This window comes from Sapajus apella, unplaced genomic scaffold (genome assembly GCF_009761245.1).
Source record: "Sapajus apella isolate SASKATOON/1434 unplaced genomic scaffold, GSC_monkey_1.0 scaffold183, whole genome shotgun sequence".
In the NCBI taxonomy this organism is placed as follows: Eukaryota; Metazoa; Chordata; class Mammalia; order Primates; family Cebidae; genus Sapajus; species Sapajus apella.
Genome location: NW_022437123.1, coordinates 164,725 through 175,222, shown reverse-complemented (window position 1 = coordinate 175,222; position 10,498 = coordinate 164,725).

The window sequence follows — 10,498 nt, the reverse complement described above, 5'->3', positions numbered from 1 at the left end:
CCCATGAGAGTCTGGCTGATATTCTGACTCTTCATTAACACAAACCCAGCAGTGCCAATGTGGTATTCCCAGAGGCCTAGCTGGCCCTCGACACTGCCGACTGGGGAGCAGATAGACCTTGCTGTCATTTCCTCTCCCAAACCTACATGGGTTCAGCTCTGCCACCTCTTAGGGTAGGACTAGGGAATGGCCAAAGAGCAGCTAGGGAGTAGGCAGGAAGAAAAACTGCCACAGAGCTGGATGAAAGAAGGAGTAAGGCACACATGTAACCACAGGAGGGAGAAGGAGTCTCCAGAGGCTATTCAGCCAACACCCGACCATGTGGCAGCCCCTCCCTCTCTGGGGATCAGTCTCCTGATTGTGAGATCAGACAAGTGACCTCTAAGCCATCTCCGAGCCCTAGAATTTTCAAGTTCTCAGTAAGTGCTAATTTCTAAAGCCGTGCTCGTCACATATGTGCTATGTAGGAAATGGGGCAGGGAGAGAGACCGCAGGAATTCCTGTCTGATAAGAGGAAAGTGCATTTGTCAGCAGACTTCAGGCTTTCTTTCAATAACACCATGTTGTAAAAGGCTAATTGAGAGTTTAACATACTCCCAGGGATTTTTGTGGACTTCAGCACATATGCAAAGGATCCAGGGCTATGCATGATTCTTGGAGGCTGGGGATTAGGGGTTGGGGTGACAGCTATAATATTTACCATATCACACTAGTGTATTGAACACCACATTTAAGAGCCACTTAAAATCTGCACCAGCAGACCAGGTTGGAAAATGTACATTAACAAGGCTATAGACCAGGCCCAAATCATGTTGCACACCATCAGCAGAGTGTCTTGATGGTTTTGTAATTTATTCTACATGTATTAATTTATCTTATTGTCCAGCATGTCCTAAGTGCTAAGGAAGTAAAGATGAGGAGAATCTAGCCCTTGCTTTCCAGCAGTTCCCAAAGAACCTGCTGTGGCATCCAGGTTTGCCCAAGCCAGAGCCCCCACCATTACTCCAAATGATACCTTTTGTGCAAATTTTAAAAAGGCCTGCCCTTGGGACGGATGCAGCCCAGGGTGCATACAGCCAGGTGAGCTCATTAAACTGACCATTGGTTTCCCTTTCCCCCTCAACTGAGCACCCTAGTGCAGTCAACAATCTGTGCAATTGATCCTGGTGGTCACGGTGGGCTGCCAAATTTCAATTAATATCTGACATATATTTTCATTCTAATGGGATATACATGTTAGCAATGTCTGTCAAATGGAGCACAGCCCCAAAAAAGTCATATCACAGTGGAACGTGGGCACGTAAGCTGACTATGATATGAGGTAAGAAATGTAAAATCTGGCCAACTTCGTGTTTATCGGAACATAAAAAATGTAACAGAACAGAAAATCAGTATTAAAGAGAGACCAAATAATAGTATGGTAACAGTTGGATGCTTTTACAGTTGCTTTGAAAACCATTCATACCGCAATAGTAATTGCATTGCAATGATTCCTGACTTGTTGTGTTTTAGTATTTTAATGCTGTGACGTGTGCACACACACACACACACACAAAGTTGGGAACCATCACTCTAGTGGTTATAGTGGAAAAGAAGTATATAAAAAAATTCTGTTCTATGATTAAGTTCTTCTTAAAGATATGAGATAAAAACAAGTCACTTAACTCTACCTAGAGAGGCCAGGGAGGGCTTCCTAAAGGAAGTGATAAGCAAAATTTGAAGATTATATAGGGATTCACCAAGCAGACAGGGTGGGAAAGGGCACTGCGAGCAGTGGAAGCCACTTGGGCGAATGTGTGGAAGAAAGGACAGGTTGTGTGTACTGAACTGCAAGCTATGATATAGACGGGAGAGGAAAGCATGAATAAGAGCATCAGGAGGTGAAGGTGAAGCCAGCTCACAAGAGTCCTAATGGATGTGGCTCTGGTCCTAATCCTTCCCACAAATTCAAACCTCCCACCACCGCCACCAATTCTGAAGTAAAGGTAAGAATTTTCCCAAGACACACATGATGTGTTTTCGCTTTGGGTTCAGCAAAATGCCACAAGCTTTAATCTTTTAACTAGGGTAGAAAATGTATAACACTAGCTAGGTGTTTCACAGAAATACCAAGGACCAGTACAACATGAAAACATGGAGCCTCTTTTTCAAAAATTGTTAAGAATTTCAAGATAGCAACAGCAGAGCATTAAATGAAGTGCTAGGCCCATCTAAGTGTGGGGCCTTGTGTAACTGCACAGATTACACACCCATATAGCAGGCCTTGTCTGTAGTTGAGGGCAACCAGGAAAAAGGAAGAAAGAAAGAGTTGGTGGGGAGGAGATAGAGAGAAAGAGAGGAAGAGGGAGAGAGGAAGAGAGATTGAGATGCTAATTCTAGGCAGTCGAAACCCTTTTTTTATATTGAACTTCCTAAATTTTGTCCTCAAAGTATCCCTAGTAACAAGAAGGATCCGCAGTAGAGCAACCGTCCACAACCACATAATTGATTTGAGTTCTTATGTCACTGAAAACTATTTTGCGTGAATTCTTCGTAATGATACATCAGTGTTTAATATGAAAAGTGTCTTTAGTAAGGTGACTGGTTTTGAGATAAATCTACCAAAACGTATGTCTCATACGTTTTGATCAAGAGGTCAGAGTGCACACCAGCTTCTCCATCTTCACCTACACAAAGCACCATGAAATAACAGAAATTGTATTTTGAAAAAAATAGATTTATAACATGGCTGGAAATCAAGGAAGAATGCTACCTGCGGACTAGAAATATTGAGTATGATTTTTTTTTATAAAGACAGGACTGAATTGATTTAAAAAAAAAAAAAGAGAAGGAAAGAAAAAAAAAAACAGCAAGCAAAAATGAGTAGGAAGAACTACACAAGGCAAGAATAGTTCCAGAGCACCCCAAGCTAAGAGTAATGAGATCCATGTGGGGAAGAGAGTCTGGGATCTCACTGTTATCAGCTGAATATTTCAGAATAGCTGAGCCAGTCAGGCCTGTCCCCTTCCAGGTCTCCACTAACATGGAGCCATTTGTAGACAGGACATTTCCTCCTAGGCTCAAGCTGTTGTCACTGCACTCTGAAAGGGGAGTTCTGACTCAATAAATCTTGTGAGTAGGACCTCTGGTGCCATGGACTACCGAAAGAGACAGAGAATCCCTGCCATCATGGTCATGCTATCTGCAGACCCCACCTGCATAGACACCTCCCCATAATCACTGGGGAGGGCAATAGAAATTGGTATAGGCAATGGGGATTTCCATCTGAGTTGGGGAAAGCATTGTGGTTGGATATCAGAACCTCTGCCATAGCTAGTTTTCAGATATTTTTGAGATCTTCCCATGGTCAGGTGATTGATCAATTTATAAACATTGTGTGACTGAAAAGAACATAAAATCTGATAAGTCAAAATGTTTCTTTTATATAATTATCCCGTATTTGTTATTTGTGTTCATTTAAATCCTCTTCAGTGCTGTCCAATAAAAATACAATGAGAAACACATGTTATTTTAAATTTTCTAGTAGCTGCTTTAAAATAAGCAAAAATAAACCGAGATTAATTTTAATAGATTTTGTTTATCTGTTTATGTTGTAATCCTTTTTAACTTTTATTTTAGGTTTGAGGGTATATGTGAAGGTGTGTTACATACGTAAACTCAAGTCGCAGGGGTTTGTTGTACAGATCATTTCATCACCCAGGAGTCAAGCCCAGTACCCAATATTTATCTTTTCTGCTCCTCTGCCTCCTCCCAACCTCCACCCTCAAGCAGACCCCAGCGTCTGTTGTTTCCTTCTTCGTGTTCATAAGTTCTTATAATTTTAATAGGTTTTATTTAACTCATATCTAAAGTATGATCTTTTCAAAATATAATCAATATTTAAAATATTAGAGCTATTTTACTTTATTTTTTTATACCAAGTATTTGAAATTAAATGTATGTTTTACACTTTATAGAACATTTCAACAGGATAAGTGGACTAACTATATTTGAAGTATCAAATAACCTAGCGACTATTGGCTATGCTGTGTGGCTAGTGGCTACTATATTGGAGAGTGCACCTCTCAATCTTTGGTTATTTTTCATCTACTTGTCCTATCATTTTTGCTTTATGCATTTTGAAGCTATGCACGAAGGTTCGTGGGTGGACATGAACAAAATCAAAGTCTTCTTTGGTCGGGCACAGTGGCTCACTCCTGTAGTCCCAGCACTTTGGGAGGCCAAGGAGGGTGGATCAGTTGAAGTCAGGAGTTTGAGGCCAGCTTGGTCAACAAGCAAAACCCCATCTCTACTAAAAATACAAAATTAGCTGGGCATGGTGGCATGCGCCTGTAATGCCAGCCACTTGGGAGATTAAGGCAGGAGAATTGCTTGAACCTGGGAGGTGGAGGTTGCAGTGAGCTGAGAAAATACCACTGCACTCCAGCCTGGTGACAGAGCAAGACTCCATCTCTAAATAAATGAATAGTCTTCTTCGACCACTAATTCTTTTGGCTTTGGGTTCATTTTATCTCATATTAATATTGGCACACCTACTTCTTGGTGCCAGCATTTCATTAGTTAATATATTTTTTCCACTGCTTTATTTTGAAACTTTGTGTTGTTTTTTCATGTGTCCCTTTTAAGCAACATATAACTGCATTGGTTTTGTTATCCAGAGAGTTGCCATCTTTTAACAGACACATTAACCAAATCATATTAATCCGAAATATGGGCATATTTGGACTTATTTGTCCAGATGCTTGTACTTTTTAGTTACTGTGTTTTCTTGTCTCTTTTATTTTTTTCATTTCTTGTTTTGTTGGATTAATCAAGGTTTTAGGTGTCCAGGTTTTTTTTCTCTTCCTTTAGCAGTTTAACATTTATACATCCTATTTCTATTCTTCCAGTAGTTACCATTAAGTTTTTTCAGCAGAGGAAGCAGATTGTTTTATCTGCAATGACGTGTGATTGTCACTTGATAACTACTTTATCTTGTCCATTTTTGGTTATTGTTACCCTTTAACTAATTTTAAGTTAAACATATATTTTCTCCCTGTGAAAAAACTAAAACATTATAGGTTTAGTCAAATTTCTCTGACTGCATCCCCAATCCCAGTTTTTTCTCAAGAAGAACTATATTTACGTTTAAAACATTATTTTTTATGTGTGTATATGTGAATGTCTACATATACATACATCTACATGTGTGTATGTGTATGTGTGAACATATCTATATGTGTGTGCATGTGTGTGTCCAGCTACCAAAAGAAATACTTTCTGTGACTCACTCTCTAGGAATTTGCCATAAATAATTGAATAAGTAGGTAAGTATATATATATGAAAGAGTGTTTCATAACAACATCATCAACATTTTTTTAAAACTGAAAACATCCCAGCTAGGCACGTGGCTCATGCCTATCATCCCAGCACTTTGGGAGACCAAGGCAGGTGGATCACCTGAGGTCAGGAGTTCGAGCCCAGCCTGGCCAACATGGTGAAATCCCATCTCTACTAAAAATACAAAAATTATCTGGGTGTGGTGGTGCATGTCTGTAACCCTAGCTACTCAGGAGACTGAGGCAGGAGAATCAACTTGAACTTGGGAGGTAGAGGTTGCAATGAGCCAAGATCATGCCACTGCACTCCAGCCTGGGCAACAGAGTGAGACTCAAAAAGAAAAAAGAAAGAAAAGAAAAAGAAAAGATCCTAAATATTCATTCATAGGGTATTGGTTAAATAAATTGTGGTATACCCATATATTACATCATTTAATATGATGTATTATATTCTTAAATCCATTGACATAAAAAGCTGACTAGAATATAGTCTCAAATTTTAAAAAATCAGATTATAAATACATATTCACAAACACGATTAAAAGATATTCACCAAAATACAATAATACAGTGATTATTTCTGACAGGTAAGAGGCTAAGTGACTTTTTACTTGCTTATTAAATATTTTATACTGATCAAATTGTCTAAAATGAGCATAGGCAGATGTTAGTTACACTTCTGAAAATATTTTTTTAAAATGTAATCCCTTCTTTCCAAAAAATCTTATATGAAATCTTAAATAGGATAGTTGCTCCAGGAAAATTCATGACATTTATCCAAAGTGACCTTGGGTCCAGAGAACCTGCCTCCTTACAGAAGCAGACTTTAGAAAGCTGTAAATAATTGTTATTTTGTATGTTATTTATATATTTGCTCAGCTGTCTATACTTACGTTTTCTGTATACTAGATGTGCTTTTCTGTTTTGCCTCCACTAATGTTCTCCTGGGAAAGAAGCAAGCTGTAAGTTCCTTCATGTAGAATGTCAAGAGAGCATAGACATTTGAGCAATGCTTTTGACACTGCTGATGAAGATCAATATTTCAAGCACTAATTAGTGCAACTAATGTTCTTGGTATGATTGGAAGTATGCCTGAAAACAGCTGAAAAACTTCTACTTGTAACATCTTTCTCATGGGAATTATACCTGAGACTGTGAGGTTCAATTCCATGGTCATTTCTTTACCTATTAAGCCCCAGGTATTATTGCAAAAATCAGCAGGCTCAGTCATTAAGTTCATAGCCAAATGCAGGCTGCATTAAAGATAAGCCTAGCTGATCAATATTTAACATCTGTTCATTCCCCAGTCCTTCTAGAAGAAAGACAGATGCTGAAAAATGGCTTTTTAGCTCTATTTTTCACATGGATAAAAAACCAAGGCTACTTTCCACTCTCTAAGCGAGAAGAAAGAATCTTAAGAGGAGTTTCTCTTCATGTTAAAGACGGAGCAGCAGGCTGAGTGAGACTAGCTGTCTCTGATGTGTATCCTGAGGGGAATGTTTTTATTAATATCTCCAAGAACCTAGCTGTTCCTCCTCAGAATAGCTCAGTCGAGAGTTTATACAGCATACTCATTAGGGCCATATCAGGACAGCAGCTTAACCAAGCATGAATGTCAGGGAGGCAGGAGTAGCTTCATTTTCTTGCAACCCTCCTAGGTCGTGACTAGAAATTGTTTTGAAAGACAAGCTTGTGCTCAGAGGATGGAGAAAAGCAAGTTTTACAGTTCCTGACCTATAAGGGTTTACTGTATAACCTGAATGCCAAGTTAATGTGCCATATATCCTGGGGATGCTAACAATAACAGATCATTCTCCTCACTGTCCTGTGTGTGTGTGTGTGTGTGTGTGTGTGTGTGTGTGTGTGTGTGTAGCCATCCACAAAACAAAAAATGGTATTTTCTGTGACTCCATTTCTAGGAATGGATATAGATACTGTTGCTGGGTAGAGAGGATATCAGGCCCTGTGCTGGCATGGAGCAGGGTCTCACAAGATCTACACTGTATCATTAAGTAGCAATAGATGTAGGTCATTTCAGATAAAAAAACAAGGAAGTCTAAGTTTTGTTTTGTTTTTTTCTAAATTTCTAAAGGAGCGTCTACAAACTCTATCACTACTGCATCCACTGACAGATCTATCAGACATAAAGGCAGGGGAATGGTGCCAGAGCATGGCCTAAAAGCAGAAGCTGCCAGCACCCAGCCAGGGACAGAAGATGAGCTACAGGCCCACAAAATGTCTTTGTCAGTTTGTGTTGCTATAAAGGAATATCTGAGGCTGGGTAGTTTATAAAGAAAAAGGGTTTATTTGGCTCATGGTTCTACAGACTGTATAGGAAGCATGGTGATAACATCTGCTTCTGACAAGGGCCTCAGGAAGCTTCTACTCATGGGGGAGAGTGAAGAGGAGCCACATATGCAGATCACAAGTTGGGAGAGGTGGCAGAGAGTGTGGAGGAGGTGCCAGGTTCTTTTCAACAACCAGTCCTCACAGGAACTAACCGCAAGAACACTCTTGCGAGAATGGCACCAAGCCATTCGTGAGGGATCGAACCCCTCCCACCAGCCCCTACCTCCAACACTGGGGAGCAGGTTTCAACACAAGACTTAGAGAGGACAAATAAACCATATCCAAACCATAGCAGAGGCGTAGGCCTCCACTGGATTAAAACTCTCCTCTGAAGGATTTCACTTAGCCCCTTCCATTTTTTTTTCCAAATAAGGGATTACTCTTCCCATTTTGCCAATGCAGGAAACAAGACCCAGACTTAGCCACGTCCTAGGTTTGTGACTCAGCCAATGCTCCATGCTCATGAGAAGCTGCCAAATGGGAGACTGTGCTAACAGTTGTCCTGTACATTCTCACAGCTCCATCCATTCAATCCCTGCAGTACTCAACCTGGCAGATAAACCGCCTTCCTCATATGACCCCAGAACAACAATCAAAATGGAATCTTTCGATCTCTTACCTCATCTTTCTCAAACTTTTTCTAGTCCAAGCTGAATTCCCATCTCTGTTTTCATAGATGGTGGATTCTCAATCTTCCCCATCACCTTCTTCAAGTAGGTTTTGTGAAATAAGATGGAACAGGTTAGGATATTGTTAGTGATGCAATGCTGATAGGAGAAGAGGTCCATTCCTTCATAAAAGGTGAGGACAAAACAAAGCCAAAATCAAAAGGTCTAGGAATTAGAATTCTAGGCCTGTGTGGTCTGATATGGTAGCCACTAGCCACATGTGGCTACTGAGCACTTGAGATGTGCTACATGCAACTGAAGGACAGGATTCTTTATTTCATTTAATTAACATAAACAAATTTTAAAACTGACCATTTGATTGGATTGTTGGAAAGCCTAAGTATGTATGCAGTAACATAGGGTTGTTAATCTATTTCCTCAACCATAAATATTCTGAAATCTAAATGCACATTGAATATTTCCAATGAAAATGTAGTGTCTGAACTTAGATGTGCAATACACATAAAACATAACCAGAGTTGGAAGACTTAGTAGGAAAAAATGTAAAATAGCTTATTAATTTTTCATATTGACACATGTTGAAATGATATTTTAGATATGCTGTATTAAATAAAATATATCATTACAATTACTTCCACCTGTTTCTTTATATGCATTTTTTTTTTAAACGTGGCTCATGGAAAGTTTTAAATTACATATTATATTTCCACTGGTTCTCCACTCTAGATGTTTAATGTTACTGGGGATAGTGCTGGAGAAGGAATACCCTAGTCCAGAGCTTCATTCATCACTCACCCTCTCCTACTGCTAGTCACTCCAGGCCATTTTCCAATCCTTGCCTTCCTCGTTGCTGTTTTAATATTGTTAACTATGGTGAATATTGACTTCCCCTCACCCTTACCCTCTTCCAGCAATCCTCCCCCTCCTAAAGCCTACTCCACTCTTCTCTCTTCCACCTGGCTTTTGAACATTCATATTCTACTAGGAATAAGCTTCCTCTTTGCTCCCCTTTTCCCAGGCTCTTCCCTGCACACTACCTTCTCTGAGTCTTTCTGACCATCCTGTCTGTTTAAACTGCTCTGTCAGAGGTCAAGGGGAGCGGCATCGGAGCATGTGCTCATTCAGGCCTCCGCTCCCGCAGGCACTCGATGGATGGGGGTGGGTTTTACCTCCATTCCACCTTTTGTCTCCCGTGACCTTTTTCAGTGCCCCCGTACCTTCGGTTGGATTTCTAGGAAACAGACTCTGCACGGAGATGAAGATCGGCACGTGGGAGGTCTCCTGGGAACAACACCTTGAGAGAGGGAGGGAAGCAGGATTCGGCAGAACATAAGCTTGAACGGTGCTGCTTTCCACAGAGGCCTCCGAGGATCCCTTGGGAAGCTATGGAGCTGGGGTGGCCCTTCGGGACCCTCCCTAATGGAAGGAAAGAGATGAACCTTTGTATCCCCGCATCAACCAATTGGATCCAGATGCCCCCACCTTCCCCCGCGAAGGAGTGGCAACCTGGTTTATACAACCCATCACAAACATAGTTATCTCGACCTTGCCCAGAGATCTCCTAATTTGTAAATCTAAACCTGTTTTCTTGGGCGTCCTCCTTCTTGGTGTCCCTGCAGCCCGGGCCCTCATTGAACGTCCCTCTACTCCTGGGCCCTGTCACCCCGCACAGTCCTGACCCTCCCTCATGGTTTCTCCTGATGGTTTCCGTTCCTTTCGTGGGCTCCTTCTCCGTAGACCGAGGTTCGGTCTTCAGCCCTGTTCTCTCTACCTTTTCTTTTCTTTTTTTTTTTTTTTTTTTGAGATGGAGTTTTGCTCTTGTTACCCAGGCTGGAGTGCAATGGCGCGATCTCGGCTCACCGCAACCTCTGCCTCCTGGGTTCAGGCAATTCTCCTGCCTCAGCATCCTGAGTAGCTGGGATTACAGGCACGCGCCACCATGCCCAGCTAATTTTTGTATTTTTAGTAGAGACGGGGTTTCACCATGTTGACCAGGATGGTCTCGATCTCTTGACCTTGTGATCCACCCGCCTCGGCCTCCCAAAGTGCTGGGATTACAGGCTTGAGCCACCGCGCCCGGCTCTCTCTACCTTTTCTACCCTCTCCTTCCACCTCTCGTGTCTGCCCAGCTTCTTTCCAGACTATTCCAAAATTGGCAACTCTTGCCTCAGCCTCTCCCATGAACCCCAGAATCACCTTTC